Genomic DNA, 18,934 nt, shown 5'->3' with positions numbered 1-18,934 from the left:
GTGGTCAGTGTGTGTGTGTGGGGCGGTGTGTGTGTGGGTCAGTGTGTGGGTACCTGTCCGCTCTCTCTGGTCGGGCCCGGGTTCGCTGCCCCGTCACGGGCTCTGACAGACGGCGATGTGGAGGCTGCGTCGGTTCATGGTAAAAGTTTTAGGCCCCGACAGTGACTTAGTCTCTTTCCAACCTGTCATTTCCCTCCCACATTGCCCCCACCCCCCCCACTCCCACCTCCCCCCCCCCCCCACCACACCCCCCCACCCACACCCCACCCACCCCCCACTCCCCCCCCCCCCACCACCCCCCCCCCACCACACTCCCACACCCCACCCCCCACACTCCCCACCCCACCCCCCAACACACTCCCCCCACCCCCCCACCACACTCCCCCTCCCCCACACTCCCCCCCCCACCCCCCCCCCCCACACTCCCACCCCACCCCAACACACTCCCACCCCACCACACTCCCCCCACCCCACCCCCCCACCTCCCCCCCCACACTCCCCCCCACACTCCCCCCCACCCCACCACACTCCCCCCCCCTCTCCAACCACACTCCCCCTCCCCCGCCACACTCCCCCCCCCCACTCAGCCACACTCCCCCCCCCCACTCAGCCACACTCCCCCTCCCCCCCGCCACACCTCCCCCACCACACACACTCTTTCCCCCCCCCCATGTATGTGCTGTGTGCACTTGTGTGTTGCATGTGCGCTTGTTGTGTTGTGTATTATGGTTGTGTGTGCTGGGTGTGTGTGCTTGTGTGTTTGTGCTTGTGTGTTGTCTGTGCTTGTATGTTGTGCGTGCTTGTATGTTGTGCGTGCTTGTATGTTGTGCGTGCTTGTGTGTTGTGTGTGCTTGTGTGTTGTGTGTGCTGTGTGTGTGTGCGTGTTGGTGCGCTGTGTGTGTTTGTGTGTTGGGTGTGCTATGCTGTGTGTTTGTGTGTGTGCACAGTTTTGAAACTGGTGCGTTTGTAGGAAAAGTCGCTGTCATTACCACGATCTTGCTCAGCACATGTGAAAACAATTACTCTTTCCGCTTGGGGATCACAGAGATTAATGGAATTGTTTTTTTTAATTTTTAAATGGAATACAAAAAAAAATCTGTTTTGGGTGAATGTCAAGCGAGGTATGTTTGTGAACTGTGCGTGTATGCCATGTATCAGCAGTGACAAGTTTGTTGTCTGACTCATATTACACAGTGGATTTGCTTTGCTGTATAGTTTCTTCTCCCAGCAAAGAAATTAACATTAACGTTTCATAAATATTACTGGCATTGATGTGACCCCAAAGTTACATGTGATTACAAAAGCAAAAAACACTTAGCGGGTCAGGCAGCATCTATGGAGAAAGGAAAGTGAGTCAACGTTTCGGGTCCAGGGGTCCACCTGCTGAGTGTACCCAGCACTTTTGTTTTCAGATTTCTAGCATCTGCAGTTTTTTTGTATTTTGTTTATATGTGGTTACCACAATTTTGTCTTATTGACTGAAAGCCTTTTACCACTGGTGGAGCGGCTGTGTTCTCTCCAGTTGGGTGTAGTTGCAAATGAATGATCTTTTTAACAACGGTGGGTTCTACAATTTACATGATGAAAATATTTGGAGATGCCAAATCTTTTGCCTCTTTTTAATTGGAAATTTAATTTGGGTATTCACTTCTTAATAGCTGGAGGAAATATCTGGGTTAAAGGGCACAGTCAAACGTTACTGTTTTTTTCTTTAAAAAAATCTATTCCTGAATTGAATTCCCAGCAAGGGTTAAAATCAAGCAGATGAAGTTGCCTGTGCAACCTTTTCGAAATCTGGATTGTGTGAGGAAGACGAAATGCCTCCCTGTGATTGAAAAGCTTAGTCCATTGTTTCAATGCAAATAAATTTTATCGTAGTGTAAATGCAAAAGGCGAAACTATTGTTGGGCAGCAAATAACTTCATCAATCTCTTATGCCGATCAGCGTGAAGCTGGTAGTTCTTTTGAAGTTTCAAGAAATTCCTATTCTGAGATTTTCCACTTTTTGCAACATTCACCTCTTCCCCCAGGGCTCAAGCTTTGGTCCACTCCTACTCCTATGGTATCTCAGGGTGATGTCACCACAAGCTTGGGTCAATTTTCACATGCATACCATTGACACCCAACTCCACCACCACCTCAGTTGCAGGATTGTTGCTGTCATCAAGTCTTGGATAAACCTTACCTCAATAACTTTATTTATATATATATATATATAATATCCCTAATGGTGTGTGGTCCTAATTGGACAAGCAGCAGGATACTTGACGGCCAATGCTTTCAATGGCAAGCTATGCCTTTTGGGCGGATTAAGCTTCAGCGGTACTTCAACGTACATTCTAAGGGATCTCCAAACGTTAGCTCTTACCAACTTACACCTAATACTCTCCAGAATGAGATAAGCATATGCATCTTTCCTGAAAAAGAATGCACATTCCATTCCAGACACTGGAATTTCTGTGTGTAAGTGGAATGCATCGAACCTCTATTTGGTTTGGATATTCTTAAGCATAGCAGTAGGTTTCTGCATGTCAGACAACTCTCTGACCAAAAACTGCCACTTTGTTTGATATTTATTGTGCTTTATGACATAACACCTCAAAGTACTTTACAAGTACTTGCTGTCAGGTTAAGCGACAGGTTTTGTATATTGCCTGAACGAAAAACAGTGAAAGACAAGAGTTTTTCTTTTGAGAAACCCGATTGAAGGGTGAAGACTCACACGACAGAGCACAGCCACGGTTGAAACGATAAGCCAAGAAAATGTAACGATGTGATTAGCAGACATCATATTTGTGTTTAAAATCTTGGAGATTCTATGAGGAAGGGAAGAGTGAGTTGAGTTGCAAAGAGTTCCTCAATTTTAAGATCCTGTGAAAATGTAATTGGGATGCAATGAGTGATTTTGAGTAATTTGGGAGTATAACTTTCAGGCCACAGTCTGAAAGTTAATGTAGACTTATCAAAGTTACATTCCAATACTACTACCAATAATAATAATAGAACTGTAACCTTGCTATTGTACTCCTAGAACTGTGCCACATTACGTATAGATATATCTACATGCTCCCCCTTGGTGATGTCATCTACAGACATGGGTAAATTTCCACGTGTATATGGATGACACCCAACTTTACCTCTCTGCTTCCACCCTGAACTCCAGGACTACTGAGGTCCTGACCGACTGCCTATCCGACATCAAGTCCTGGACGAAGGCCAACTTTCTCCAACTCAACGTCAGCAAGACCGAGGCCCGCATGATTGGCTCGTGCCAGCGCCTCCGCACCTCGGGTGCTGGCAGCATCAGCCTCCACAGCTGCACACTCAACCTCACTAAGCCAGTCAGGAACCTGGGTGCCTTGTTTGACCCTGAACTGTCCTTTCTCCCCCATGACCGGCACTGCCTACCACCACCTCTGCAATATTGCCAGACTCCACCACTGCCTCACCCCTCAGGCTGCCGAAACCCTCACCCACGCATTCGTCACCTCAAGGCTTGATTATGGGAACTCCCTCCTTATCGGCCTTCCCAACTCTTCCCTTCACAAGCTGCAGATCATCCAAAACTCTGCAGCTCGTGTACTCTTACGCACCAGGTTCCGTGACCCATCACTCCCACCCTCGCCCGACTCCACTGGCTCCCCATCCCCCAGAGGATCGAGACCGTGCCATTGGTCTCCCTCCCACCTCTCTGCCTTCTCTCACCCCTACACCACTCCACCCTCATGCTCGGGCCCCGACACCTGACTGTTCAGCGCTTTGGGACATCCTCCCGACCTGAAAGGCGCTCTATAAATGTAATTTTGTTGTTATATAACTACAGTATGTTCAGACACACTTTTTAAATCTATTCATACTTTCATATCTGTTACCTTTGCCAGTTTAGATTGCAGGATAGCTACTCTTAGGAACTTTGCTGTTAAGAGATGTTTGAGTTTATCTACGTTAATTCACCAGTTTACATTTTTATTCATTTTGTGCATTTCGAGAATTTCTGACTCTTGATGGCTTATCTCGTATCAGGAGCTTGTTACGTTGGGGGAATTGTGTTTCAAATTGTATACCCTGTCACTTTGTGGCATAGCACACAAAAGATCATTGATACTCCAAGTGAAATGTGTTTCAATTGAGATTCCAGTAGTTGGAAGTTAATCAAAGATGGTTGTAATTTTGCACTAGCAATGACATGTTTATAAGATATAAATATGTCTGTGAAAGTATTGTTTGCAGCTCTTTGTAGGAGTTTTATGCTGTGTTTATGAGAACTGGTACTGGATGAAAAAACATGCACAAAAAGGGGTAACTCATGTTATATGTAACCTAGCTGTATTCAGAGCTGAAAATTTGATGCAGAAGGTAGACAAATTGTTTCAGTTTCAAGTACTTTATTTAATGAACATAACATTCATTAAAACAAGATCATTTCTGAAAGATAGTAAAATGACAGCATAGTTATCTTGGACTATAAAATAGTTGCTTAGTATTTAAGAAAGTAGCAATTATTGGGCATTAAAAAAGGAAGCAAGCAGTTCATTGAAATTTTGTTGCTGTACTTAATGTGGTGGACCAAATGAAAGTAAGAATAGTTTTATGTTTTACTTTTGTTTTGTGACATGGTATTTGTGAAAGAAAGATTTGTGACACAGTCAAACCTGTCCTGCCCTCAACAACCACTTAGTGGCCTTTATATAAGGTTGGCTGCTGAGTAAGGGTTTATTGGTGTGTGAGCAATCTGAACTGTTCCAGGGTTGTTGCTGAATGGAGATGGGAGCTTGAACAGGTTTTATTTGCATTTGTAAACAAAATATTTTAAGTATGACATTGATTTAATATTCAAATTTATCAACTGAAGCAATCAAACTTGAAAGAGCCTTTAATTTTGACCTCTGCGAGAAAGACGACTGTGAGTGCAGCAGATTATTTCTATTAGTGAACAGCTATCCATTTGCCTGACTGGGATGAGGATTCGTTTTATCATTCCCATCCCAAGGGGCAATGTAAACCTTATTGATGATCTTTTAATCTGACCTCAGCAATAATTCTGCATGGTGGGCTTGGGTTTGAGTACTATAAATAGAGGTTAGTACTGCTTTTATTTCAATGTATGTGTGTGTGTATATCTGTGAGCTTTTGAGTAAATAATGTACTCGTATGGTTATAGAAATGTTCAGTACTCATCATAATCCGCAGACCACGGAGAAGATGACAATTTGTGGATATGAAGATACCGAGCCCGAGAAAATAAAATGAAAGGAAGGAAGGGAAAAAACGCTGCTCTTTCCTACTAAGAGGGCATTAGTTACTTGTCTGTGTATCCAAATGAACAGTAGGCTAATTGAACCGTAAGGATTTCAGATTGTAGCCATAAGGAAAATAATTTCCCAAGTGATTAAACTGTTACCATGCAGCTAGAATGCTACAAGTGAAAAACTGCTATAATTTCTGTGGCATCTCCGCTTGTATAATTATGGATAACTGCTCATGCATAGTTGCAGCACTCTGAGGCACTATCTTGAATGAATGGCGCTATATAAGTGTAACTAGTTGTTGCAAGCATACCATGATGCTCTTTACTCTGAATGGGTTTTATTTTGACATTTTGTAGTACAATTCCAGAATCCTATATAGCATCGTAGTATCTTCTGTATTAATAAGCATACCCAGCAAAAATATTTGATTAATTTATGTCATTTATCAATTATGACTGGTACTATGAACAAGTTAGCGACGTGAATCTGGATTAACAGACTATAAAGATCATGTGAAGCGGTTTCATAGATGAGTTTCAATGCAACGACAACAACAACAACAAAATACATTTATAGAGCACCTTTCATGTCAGGAGGATGTCCCAAAGCGCTGAACAGTCAGGTGTCGGGGCCCGAGCATGGGGGAGGGGTGGTGTAGGGGTGAGGGAAGGCAGAGAGGTGTGAGGGGGACCAAAGGCATGGTTGAAGAGAAGGGTCTTGAGACTGGCCTTGAAGGATGCAAGGGAGGAAGCAAGGTGAAGGGACCATGGGATGGAGTTCCAGAGTGTGAGGACAGAGAGGCTGAAAGCCCGGCCACCGATGGTAGAGCGGGTCGGGCGGGAAACATGGAGCAGGCTGGAGCCTGATGAACGGAGGGAGTGGGCAGTTTGGTAGAGAGTCAGCGGGTCAGAGAGGTAGGAGGGGGCAAGGCCATGGATGGCCTTAAATGTGAGGACGAGGATCTTGAACTCGATCCTCTGGGGGATGGGAACCCATTGAAGTCGGGCGAGGATGGGAGTGATGGGGTCACGGAGCCTGATGCGTAAGAGTACACGAGCTGCAGAGTTTTGGATGATCTGCAGCTTGTGAAGGGAAGGGTTGGGAAGGCGGATGAGGAGGGACTTCCTGTAATCAAGCCTTGAGGTGAAGAATGCATGGGTGAGGGTTTCGGCAGCCTGAGGGGTGAGGCAGTGGCGGAGTCTGGCAATGTTGCGGATGTGGTGGTAGGCAGTGCCAGTCATGGCGCGGATGTGGGAGAGAAAGGATAGTTCAGGGTCAAACAAGATACCCAGGTTCCTGACTGGCTTAGTGAGGTTGAGTGTGCAGCTGTGGAGGCTGATGCTGCCAGCGCCCGAGGTGCGGAGGCGCTGGCGCAAACCAATCAGGAGGGCTTCGGTCTTGCTGACGTTGAGTTGGAGAAAGTTGGCCCTCGTCCAGGACTTGATGTCGGACAGGCAGTCGATCAGGATGCCAGTAGTCCTGGAGTTCAGGGTGGAAGCAGAGAGGTAGAGTTGGGTGTCATCCATATACACGTGGAAATTTACCCCATGTCTGCGATTACGTCACCAAGGGGGGCAAGACGTCATCAAACATGCAAGAGATGGTTAGTTACCTGATTTACTATCTTGGTGCTACCAATCGTGATTTGGAATTAGTCTGAACACATTTTTTAAAAAAATCCGGAAAGTGTGAAATATTCTGGCAAAGCAAGTAACGTTTTCATTCCTTTTTAAGTGTAACTCATTCTTGCGGGGAAAAGCTGGAAATCAGGATATAATGTCTAGTGTAGCGAGCCACAGACTCATAGGGTGTGTGAAACAAAGTGCCAATCACATTTGAGCATGATGATTAGTATTTCCTGAAATGGCCTTTCACTGGCTGGTCTCCTTATTTTTTGCCTTAAGGAAAAAGTAACCACATGCTGCTTAAATTCTGACCTCCTTTTTTTATCTGGGACGAGGAGGGAAATTAAATTTGGTGTAAATTAAAGATCTGATTCAGTAAAATGTATACATCTTACTATTTGAAGGCCCCAAAATGCTGTGATGTTTTGATTACTATTTTAATGATGTATAAACATTTCTCTGTGGGCACTGTTCATTTTTCTTACTAATTTTGTACTCAGCAAAAGGTTTAAATTCTGAGAAATTAGCCATTTTCTGCATTTTTTAATTTAGTCTCAACATTAAGCAGTTTCTAGTCTGCTAACAGTATAATATATTTAAGTTCAAAGCAGTCTTCACTATTCTTTGATAATCTGCACAAACCATTACCTGCCTCACTGTGACATTTCTACTTTCCACAAATACTGTGACATTTACACTTTCCACACTAGCCATCTCTTTGGCTGTTCTGATTGAGACCAGCTGAGGGAAATGCTATTATTGTACCAAATTGTTATATATTTTGAATTATGGTTCTCTGCTTACTGGGAAGCTGCAATCTTCAAATCCTTCAATAAGGGTCTTTATGGCCAACTGAGAGAGAGGTAGGAGACTTTGATTCCATCTGATTGAACAGAAATCATATAAGGGTCTAAAGATAAAGGAATATTTAAGACACTATACGGCTTAATATCATCTCTTATCCTCTCCGCGTTGTTCATGCCTTTTGCTTTTATGTCATGAAAAAGTTACAAATTTGGCTCATGAGACTTAAATGAAATTAGTGCATGGTTTCTCAAATTACTGTGAAATGTTTCAACGTTGCTGTACTGCATTTCCTGCTATAGTAGTTAGACTCTTTATGTAGTGTTGGAATTGATTCCTGTAGTTTTTTAAAAAAAGTATAATGCTTACAAATATGGTTTAAATAAAGCTACAAATTAGTATAAATTTAAAACAAGCTTTTGCTTCCATGCACGCAAGGTAGACTTTTAAAGTTCCTTGCAAGTATCATGAAAATATTGTTGACATCTTGTTTTCAACATTCTATTACATGTTGATATACAGTGTTTTGTTTGTAAATATACATACATGTAGTTACAGTGTATTTCAGTTTACTTTTCATGTTTATTGGATCTTCCTGTTTTGAGAGGGAGGACGGAGGGGGACGGAGGAAGATAAATTATTTGCCTGTAAAATCTTTGGTTAAATTCACAAAATAAACAAATGTAAAAATGCAAGTCTGTTGCTCAACAGAAATTAGCTTCAGTTAAATGCTGAATATTGTTGCCTTTCGTTTGGATAAATACACATCATTGGTTATCATTATTTGTTTTAAGATCATATGAATAATTTAATAACTGCACTGTGTTAATACTTTTTATCTCTGTTTTGATTTCAAAGGCAGAATTGTGAAATTATTCTAGGCCATTTGGTGTTTGGACCATTTGGACGTGAAACTCTTGTTGTTGTTAAACTCATTCCATGGTGAAAATGTACACTAGTAATCCATGTTCTGGACCTCTCTTACCTCCAAAGCCTCATTTTATTGTGAAGCATTTGAATACAAGATTGATTAACTGACTCATAACAGACAGCAGTAAATTAGATTATTTCAAAGTGGATTAAAAAAGACAAATATAGAGCAAGTTGAAGATGATCTTTTTTCCCCACGATTTCCAATTTCTAACTATGATTTGGGAGAGAGGGTGGAGGGAGAGGTGAGGAGAGAAAACGGAAGAATGAACATGATGAATATGAGCTGATGTCACTTTTTAATTGTCCCCTTATCTTTTTCTCTTACTCTTTATCTGAAAACAAATGCAACAACAGAACTATTTGTTCTTTTTAAGTGGTCAGATCCCGTTGATTTGCGACAATAAATTGTTTCTGCCAGTAATGTTCTTAGAGAAAAAAATATTTATTGGTTGACAGAGTACTGTGGAGTTTCCGATGGTGACCTCGGAGGCACATTAGATCAGAAACTCAATGTACTGTAGAGTTAGGCATAACTAATGTTTGCTGCTTAACACTAGTGATTCATTTGAAGCTGATGTGCTTGAGTTCTATTAATGCTGCAGATGGTGGTGATTATATGTTCATGCTTTAGACTTCTGTTTTCTCCTGTTAAATACTTTTGAAATAATTTCCTCAATTAATCAGAGGTGTAACATGGTAAAAGGTTAAACTTACAGTATTCTATGTGAACATTTTGTTGCCTTTACATTTGTCACAGGTACAGTTAAGGTGGCTCCAGGTGTTTTTGCATGAGTTAGGAGGGAATTAGAAGTGTGCTCCATGTTGTTTTGTAACAGATATGATGCACACTATCTTAAAGACCCTAATTTATTTAGATTTATATTCATTTGAAAAGCATATTGGACAAAAAAGCATGTTGTCTTACTATCTAGTAGGTTTTAGGGAATTCACTGAATTTGACCATATCAGTAATGGATTGATTATCAGTTGCTATTTAATTTATTGCAACGATTTTTTTATGAAAAAGTATTAAATGAAAATTTTATTTTAATTTCATTTCAGGTTCATCTATCATTTCTGGATTCAAGTTGCACTTCATCCATAAAACTTTTCTACGATGGTACCAAGTTATAGCTGTACTCACTGCCCCAGGTATGAAGTTCAATACATTTCTGTGCATAGCTTTCAGTATTACTCTAATTAAAAGTTTGAAGCTGAAAATGCAGAGTTGATAATTGATGCAATGTAAACATGGAGAAAGTTGTTAGGTTCCCACGTTAGGACTTTGCACTTACATTGTCTCGGCTGATGCTCCAATGCCGTGGTGGGCATGCACTACCTTGTTGGAAGTGTCACCCTTTGAGCGAGATATTAAGCCCTGGTCCTGTCTACCTGGCACATTTCTTCCAGTGTCTTGGCCAAAAATCCTTTTTTTTAAAAATAGTTTTTTTTCAAATTGTGAAGAGAAAAATTACAAAGTTAAAAACTTACAGTAGCATGAATAAAACTGAGAAACTCTTAAACAGGTTCCTAGAAATATAGGGTAGCCTCATTATGATTCAATCACTAACATTTTATTGCTAGCTTTTGGAGCTACTTTATTTTTAGTGAAATGACTTCCCGCATTGATTGTGGGAAGCCACATGACATAGTTTAACTTCCAAAAGACGTTTGACCAAGTACAACATGAAAGACTCCTTCATAAACTGATGGTGCTGGATGTCCAGGGTATCACCTGTTGTATCAAACAGAGGGGCATAGTTAGAGGATTTAGATTCCTAACCGTAGAACCTTAAGGTGACCACATTGGAACAGTGGAATCAGATATGGCAGCAAAGGTCCTATAACAACAACTTGCACTTATATAGTGCCCTCCACGCAGGGTAGCGTCTCACAAGGAGAGTTTGATAGGGAATGCACATTGGCTGATATTGAGTTATTGCTTGCCATGTCAGAACAGCGTGTGGCAGCAATAATTAAGACAAACAGGATGATGGGCTGTATTGCTCAATTGGTTGAATTCAGATTACCAGAAATCATAGTTGAGCTGTATAGGTTTATGGTCAGACAGGACCTAAAGTACTGCTTCCATTTCTGGGTCACTGTGACATAAGGGAACTAGCTGCCCAGGCAACAGTGCCAGTGCAGAGAAAAGCACTGAGGACGAATCTCAGTCTTGGAGGAATGAGCTATGAGGAACAATTAGAGAAGCTAGCGCTATTCAGCTTGAAAAGAGACACCTATGAGGACAAACCAATGTATGCATAGTCCTTTATTCCTGTTATAATTCACACCTTTTAATCTGGGGAGAATATATTAAGTTTGTGTCAGCAGGAGGTTCCTTTTAAAAAAAAGCTTTGAGATATCTTGAAGACGTGATAACGGGCTGTATCAAATGCAAGGATTATTATAATTTAGCGCAAGGTAACGCAGCTGGAGGAGATGGCACATATAGAGTGCAACAAGAACATATGAGGGTCAGGACCAGGAACGTATAAACTGAGTGGACCTGGAGCCAGTGAAGCTCTGTGAGATTTCCTTTTTCAATGGTGGTTTCTGGAGGCATTGATAGGCATAGTTTTTGCTGCTATTACTCTCTCTTTGCCAACGTGATTAATTAATGAGAAGTCCATAGAGGAAGTGACATTGGCATTTGATAGTTCATTGTATTTTTTGCTTGTGATAGTTTACAGAAAGTACTCGATTTGATTGTATTGGTTGGAGTCCTGTAGCTCAATGATTAGAGCACTCACCTTGCAAGCAAGACACCGGAGTTCAATTCTAGGCAGGGCGAAACCTTAGGCAAGTTTCTTTACTCCACATGCCTAATAATAATCCCTCCAAAACATTAATAAATTGGTCATTTTCAATCCACGACTGTTTGTGGGATACTGCTGTGAGCAATTGGCTGCTGCGTTTCGCCCACAAATATACGGTCAATTCACTTTACCGTATATTCTGTAAAGCGCTTTGAGACGTCTAGAAGATGTGAAAAGCGCTATATCAAATGCAAGGATTATTATTATTATTAAGTGTTAAGTTCTGCCAGAAAAGCATTACAGGAAGGAGAATTAAATTGAAACCTAGCTTCTGTTGAAATAGTAGGTAGTTGATTTGATGTGTGCATTGTGCCACGGATTGGGAGACCCAGAATACAACTAGCAGCCTCTGATGTTTTAATATTAGAATTCCAACTTTCTGTAGACATGTTACCATTCTAAGGTAGGGTAGCAATTGTAGAAAAGAATAACATTAAGTTATTGTTATTTCTTGATGTAGGAAGGAGATGGCTATCAGCATGCAGTGCTAAATTGTGAATGCTGATTGTGAAAACATTTCACAGAGCAAATTCCCTAATTTTAATTGCAGTTGTCTTATCGGAATTGTGATTAAAATAAATGTTTAGAAAAAGTTATGCGAACTTTAGTGAAATCTATTGGTCAAGTTTGTTTGTTTCAAATTGATACATTTTGAATATTTTCTATTCTACAATCAAGAAATTGATTGTATATGGAGAATAATTGTAATTGAGAAGAAATCCACAGTCAAGTTACAAAATATCCGTCAGTTGAGCTACTACTATATTTGTTTCTATCACTTCCTATTACTGTGCTTTCTTTTGGCCACTCCCAAACCAGTTGTTTTTTTTCTTTGCATTTCCATACAAGGAAGTCTTTGGACAGAGTAAGTTTCAAGATTACTTGCACAAATGAGTCATTGGCAAACAAGTGAGGATATGACTGTTTTGTCATGTTGCTATGCTGAGGATTTCACAATAAATTATGGTAATCCTACATTCTTGTTGATAGTTCGCTTGATAGTAATTACTTATAAAGCACTTTGAGACATTTTAATATGCTATATAAAATTGCAAGTTCTTTTTCTTACGAAGTTAATTTTATGTTGCTGAAGCGAATTTCTGGCAGGTTTATCTGCTCCATGTATAAACTTAATGCAGATTTTTACAAAAAAAAAGTGTCTTGCCGTGTTTTCTGCTCTTCTCTTGAAGGCGTCTTGATTCCTTTCTCCTTCTGCTGAGATGTGATTCCTTAGATACCCACCTAAAAGGCCAGTGTTTACAAATGAGACTTGATAGTGAGTTTGGCAGGTTATTACACTACAGGGACACTCAAATCAAATTTGATCATTTCAATGCCAGTGTACAAACACACTCAACTTTCTGCAGGGGTCTTTGGATAACGATCAAGGGCATGAAACTTGGCTGACTGTTCTCTTCTCTAACCTGGGACTTTGAGGCCAACAGCAACACACCAAAGTGCTGCCCTGGCTGGTGGGTCTAATCAGTTTTACCTGGGGGTGTTGCCGAGGAAGATTTGGGGGAAAGGGAGGTGGATCATTAACTACAATTGGCAAGCATTATAAAACTGTAACATTGTAAAGTTTAATCCCATCCAAGTGAATGAGTATACACTGAAGTAATGTGATAATATAACTATATCATCTTCATAAAGGTGTTACTACAAGTTTCAATTTTGACAATCGTGGAGTATTTGTCAAGTTTTTATCTTTTTAGGAACGTCATAAATAACTGGTGGAGTTTTATAAAACGGCATCAACAAAAGAGCACAATTTTTATTTGTACAGCTTCTAACTACTTTCAATAAAACGTTACACAGCACTGTGTTTGTTGAAACAGCTGCTAGATACAGAATGGTTGAGCCATTATAGGGTTTGCATGGTTTCTGGAATCAACGTGCTGTGTTTTCCCAACGTGACTTGAAATCTAATTAGGATCTACTGTATTGTATTCAGACTCTTAGTAACATTGGAATATGTAATTTAAGACGAAAAATAAGCTGAACTAATAATCTGTCCACCATGAGGCCTGTTGCCATGGATTCAATTTTCATATTCTGCGTCTTCATGTTCTTGCTCCACTTCATTCGTAAATCTAATTTGGAGGAAGATTTTTTCCATCTCATGATCTTCCCTTGTGATACTGGATCTGTTTACTAACAGTCATGTAATTGTGCAGTAGCTCCTGCTTCCTCTCCTAGTTAACTACACATGTAGATCCTCCAGAACTCTGTTGGCATCAGGCTATGTAAACCCATCCTTGCTCTGCTCCAACGTCTCCCCATATTCCAGTGGATCGAATTCAAGATTCTTGTCACCTCTTTCAGAACCTTGCCTCCAGAACCTTGACCCACCCCTCATCTACTACCTCTTGTGACCCTACTTCTCTAGCTGTTCCTTCCACTTGAGAAATACTGGCCTGCTTTACGTCCCTCGTCTGATTCGCTCCAACATCATTGGATGAGTCTTCAATCATTTTGCCTCTGCTGTGTGACACTCCATCCCAGAGTCCCACTGCCTGCCCTCTTACTCGCTGGTTTCAAAACCCACCTTAAGACCTATGTTTTCAATTGAGCTTTGGCTCCCAACCCACCACCAGCATTTCACACAGCTCGGGCTCCCAGTCAACTGAATTGCTTTGAGATGTCCTTCTGACAAGAAAGGCAGTATATATGTATAAATGATTGTGGATCTAAAACATCTGCTTTATTTTACCTTTTGTGATGAATCAAAAATCACTAACGACAATTTGATTTTCTGAAGTCTTATTATTTTGTGTTTTTATAATCAATACTTTAATTGTATCAAACTACTGGCTACCCACTGATGTGGTTCAGATGACTTTGTGTTGGTGGGTCACATGATTTTTACTATTACATATCATTGGTCAGGTTCATTGTAATGTAATATGTAATGTCTTCATAATTTCAATGTTCATGGGGTTAACATTATTATGTACCGATTTCAGGTTAATGTTAATCTAACAAACATTGAATTTGTGATCTTCCCGCATGACACTGGATCTGCTCACTAACATTTATGTGATTGCCCAATGCTTCCTCTTCTAGTTAATTATACATGCATAAAGACATGCTGACGTAATCCATTTCCTTTATTGACTTTAATTTCCTTGGGACCGAAATAGTTTAATAGAATTAACCATCACGTGTAGGAAACAATGCATTAAAGGAAATTTTGCATGTTTATTTGGTATTCAATACAGTGGTTTATCAACACAATGACATGCTGAAGACAGAATGATATTCCATCTTGTAGAGTGAAAAGTAAAACAAGTATTTGCATCCTAGATCAATTAAATAATGTGTTTTGGTATGAAGTCTGAGTTATTGAAAAATATATTACAGCAGCTAATACATTTCATATTTTAAACTGTGATGCTAACAGAGGAGCTGAAAAGGCTCTATGATGACTTTATGTAATGTAAACAATAATAATGATAATCTTGCATTGATATAGCGCTTTATCACATCTTCAAGACGTCTCAAAGGGCTTCACAGAATATACTGTAAAGTGAATCAACTGTATATTTTGTGGGCGAAATGCAGCTCTTTCACTCGACGACAGGGTTTGAAGCATACTTTATGGCTTCCATCTTGACTGACTCATTTACTTTCAAATCAGTTTGTAAATGTTGCTGTGGGCAATGATTCGTTAGAAAATTAATGCGTCATCTTGATGTTCCAGCATTCTTTGTTTCTCTTCAAAACGTCTTTCCATCTGTTTCCTTCATTCTTTATAACTTACCCACATTAATAAACCGTTGTTTGGCTTTATGGAGCCTACAAAATAATTTTTATCTTAAAGACGCAAACTGAGTAAGTCCATTAAAACCCTCACTACAAATGCATATTTATATATTAAATTATGAAGATATTTGAGTTTATTAATTTGGGCTTACATCTCCATATAATGCAAATAATTCTATTACTAAGATGTTTTGTGTAAAAAGCGATTAAACAAGATTAACACATTTCTTGACAGTGAAATCTAAATTATTCACACAAATTTCTAAGTCCAGTACAGCCTCTTAGCCAATGTGGGTTACAAGGTGAGAAAAAAAACAGTTCTCCATTTGCAGTTGATCAGTTTTAAAATTTGCCAGGATATCAACGAATTGAGTTAAAATCAAACTAAAAGCAGCTTCCTTGGATGCCATGTTGACATATATAATTGCCATATATAATAATAATCCTTGCATTTGATATAGCGCCTTATCACATCATTGAGACATCTCAAAGTGATTCACAGATATACTGTAGAGTGGATTGACTGTATTTTGTGGGCAAAACACAGCAGTGTCCCACAAACAGCCATAAAGTGAGTGACAAATTTTGCACGTTAGTTCTAAAATTGCAACATTGAGATGGTGCAACTTACTTTGTGATATAAGTTTCAAGAATTTGATACTTTAGCATTCACTAAAGAAGCAGGTATAATAGTTGACTGTAATATTATGGTTTTTCAACTCAATTAAATCTCAGTTGATTAGTGAAAGTAACCAGTTGCTATAATCTGTACCATACATTTTGTGTTTTCCTTCTTTATGTAGAACGGCTTGTGATGGTGAGCAGAGTTTAGCTATCTATAAATAAAGCTAACGTCAGTATAGGCCAAACTGAATAGAAGGATTAAGATATTTATCTGATAAGCTTTTGTTTAAGATTTGCAGATGTAAAAGTGAGCAGTGGGTTTCCCTCCTATCCATTAAGTCATGTTGTATGAAAGGGTCTATGTTGATCTAAACCCACATATTCATGTTTATTTCATGTCTTAAAAATTTGAAATTGTTTGTTTTACAGAAACCTCTTTGTTGAACCTTAATGAACCCACTGCTTTCATAATAAAATTGAACAATGTTACAAGAAATAGGTAAGTTTAAACTGCTTTCTCTCTAATTATGTAAGCATATTTTGTTCTTTGATTATACAATACTCCAGCAACCTTATCTTTTATTCTCTGGTAAAATGGTGACTAAATTTGTTTAGTTTTTTTAGAAAAATCAAACATTCAAAGCACTAGCTAAAATTCTTCAGATTAAATTGCCAGTTATGTTGCAATTCATTTTTTATCATCCAGGGGTAAACCAGGTCTCTTGACCTTTGATTTACGCCCTCATATTCGGTATTGGTACTGTAGTTTCCCACCCCATTATAAAGACGCAGTAGAGACTGTTTCCCCTGGTAGGAGAATCTATAACTAGGAGTCACATTCTTAAGATTAAAGGTCAGCCTTTTCGAACAGAGTTGAGGAAACACTTCTTCACTCAGAGGGTAGTGAATTTATGGAATTCTCTACCCCAGAAGGCTGCAGATACTCAGTACTTGAACAATTCAAGACTGAGATTGATAGATTTCTAAAGGATAGAGGGATTAAAGGATATGGGGATAAGGCGGGCAGATGGAGTTAGATTAGAAGATCAGGCCATGATCTTATTGAATGGTGGGTAGGCTCGAGGGGCCAAATGGCCTACTCCTGCTCCTGATTCCTATGTTCCTAGAAAATGTTTCTGATTTGGCAATGTAAGATAAAATCTGCTCTCTCGTTCTCATATATATATATATAGATTTGTTGGTGTGTGTATATATATATAACAAAATTATATATATATGTGTTTTCATCATATGTTTTGATTAGAAGCTGTAGAAAACATCTAAAATGGTGGATCAACCAGTGAAAGTACAAAAAACTAATACCTATTGAAACTGAAGCTGCAACAGCAGTACATATGTAACAGTGAGGGATCAGAACCTACAGTATTGGCAAGGGTGTGTTTTGTGACAGCTCAAGAGATTGTGATGGTTGAAATGTAGAGAACAGTCAAAAAACTAACCGTGTGTTCATCATCCTTTGCACAATTTATGCATTGGTTTTAATTCCACACAATCTTACCATCTGCTCATCTTGCAAGCTGTTTTTTAATCAAGTTAGAATCTACAGTATTGGCAAGTGTTGGACAGATCAAGAGATTGTGCAAGTTATAATGTGAACATGTATTTCGAAAAAGTTGAAGAAATGTGGTTAACTAATGTTGTCATACTCGTGGAGGGCAGAGGAGGACGTAAGGTGATCAAAAGCATGGTTGAAGAGGAGGGTCTTGAGATGGGTCTTGAAGGAGGCAAGGGAGCGGGTGAGAACCAATGGCTGTGTTGTGACAGATTAAGAGATTGTGATAATTGAAATGTAAACTGCCATGTTACTTGATCACATTTATTTCTAAAAAGGTGAGGAAATATGGCTTTCTCCTATATACTGTTATCATACTTGTAGTTCTACCAAAACATGTTGCTGTCACCTTACTGTGATATTGCTGCAAATTGTAATGATTTTGGAGATCTTTATTTGGATACATCAATGCTGGACTCTTTTTGGCTTGCTTTAATTGAGTAACAATCAGAACACAGCTTTTCCGATGGCCAACTGGACCAGAAGGATGCAGAATGCTGTGTTTGCTGTGTTGGGGTGTTATAATGGCCTTCAGTACCCTGGGTGGGAGAGGATAAAATCAGGCAAGGTTCCTGCTCCTGATTGTTCTCCTGAACATCCTGCTAGTGTGTGTGTGTGTGTGTGTGTGTGCATGATTTTGTACGTCGTATGAGAGCAGGATACGGCTTAGCCGTGATTTATGGAATTCCCTACCCCAGAAGGCTGTAGATGCTCGGTCCTTGAACATCTTCAAGGCTGAGACTGATAGGTTTTTAAAATACAGAGGGATTAGGGGATATGGGGATAGGGCAGGTAATTAGAGTTAGGTCAGAAGATCAGCCATGATCTTATTGAATGGCGGGGCAGGCTCGAGGGGCCGAATGGCCTACTCCTGCTCCTAATTCTTATGTTCTTATGTTCTCCCCATGGAAAAATAGACTGACAAAATTCACATATGAATTATAAGAGAGGGACTGGCACTTCTGGAATTTTACCTTAGTACAGGGCGAGCAAAAAGTCATGATATCTACCCTATTATCTAAAAAAATCATCATTTCTTTAAGACTTATTAGACACTGCATCACAATGATATCACAACTTTTTTTTGTCACCCTGAAGATAAAGAGTATCAAGTTGTCTTCAGGAGGGAAGAGAAAAAATTGGCAGAGGAAAAAAAATTTAAATATTGCTATGGTTGGAGTGCAGCGGAGAAGGCAGATTTAGTGACGTTGGAGTTTTATTTTTTTATTACACAAAGTAGAAAATAAACCTCTGATATTATAACATTTAAAAACTAACAATGTGTTGATCATCCTTTGCACAATTTATGTATTAGTTTTAATTCCACGCAGTTCTGCTATCTGCTCACCTTGCAAACTGTTTATATTGTAAGGATCTTTTTATGGTAGTTATTTTTCTTCCTTTTAATTAAAATATAATTGCTACTTTTATTGTACAGTGTTCAGTTGAAACTGTTACTCATCTTAATATGCCTCAGTATGTGAACCTAGTCTGAAAATCCTCTTCATGAGGATGAAGAATTAATTTGTCTCAAAATAGGGA

At 39.6% G+C, this 18,934-nt stretch overlaps 1 protein-coding gene across 3 annotated transcripts in view; it reads left to right on the top strand.

The window, feature by feature from the left end:
• Positions 1–18,934, top strand: part of sgms1b (sphingomyelin synthase 1b) — a 36,173-nt gene that overhangs the window by 2,309 nt on the left and 14,930 nt on the right. For 2 of the 3 annotated variants that reach the window (XM_042336769.1, XM_042336770.1), the window contains exons 2-3: positions 9,674–9,763; positions 16,249–16,318. The gene's annotated coding sequence lies outside the window, so the exon portion shown is untranslated. Of the gene's footprint in view, positions 1–29; positions 140–9,673; positions 9,764–16,248; positions 16,319–18,934 lie in introns of those variants that run through there. The other variant, XM_042336771.1, reaches the window with a different exon arrangement.

This window comes from Callorhinchus milii, unplaced genomic scaffold (genome assembly GCF_018977255.1).
Source record: "Callorhinchus milii isolate IMCB2004 unplaced genomic scaffold, IMCB_Cmil_1.0 Scaffold7, whole genome shotgun sequence".
Classification (NCBI taxonomy): Eukaryota; Metazoa; Chordata; class Chondrichthyes; order Chimaeriformes; family Callorhinchidae; genus Callorhinchus; species Callorhinchus milii.
This window is presented reverse-complemented; position numbering and strand designations above follow the sequence as displayed.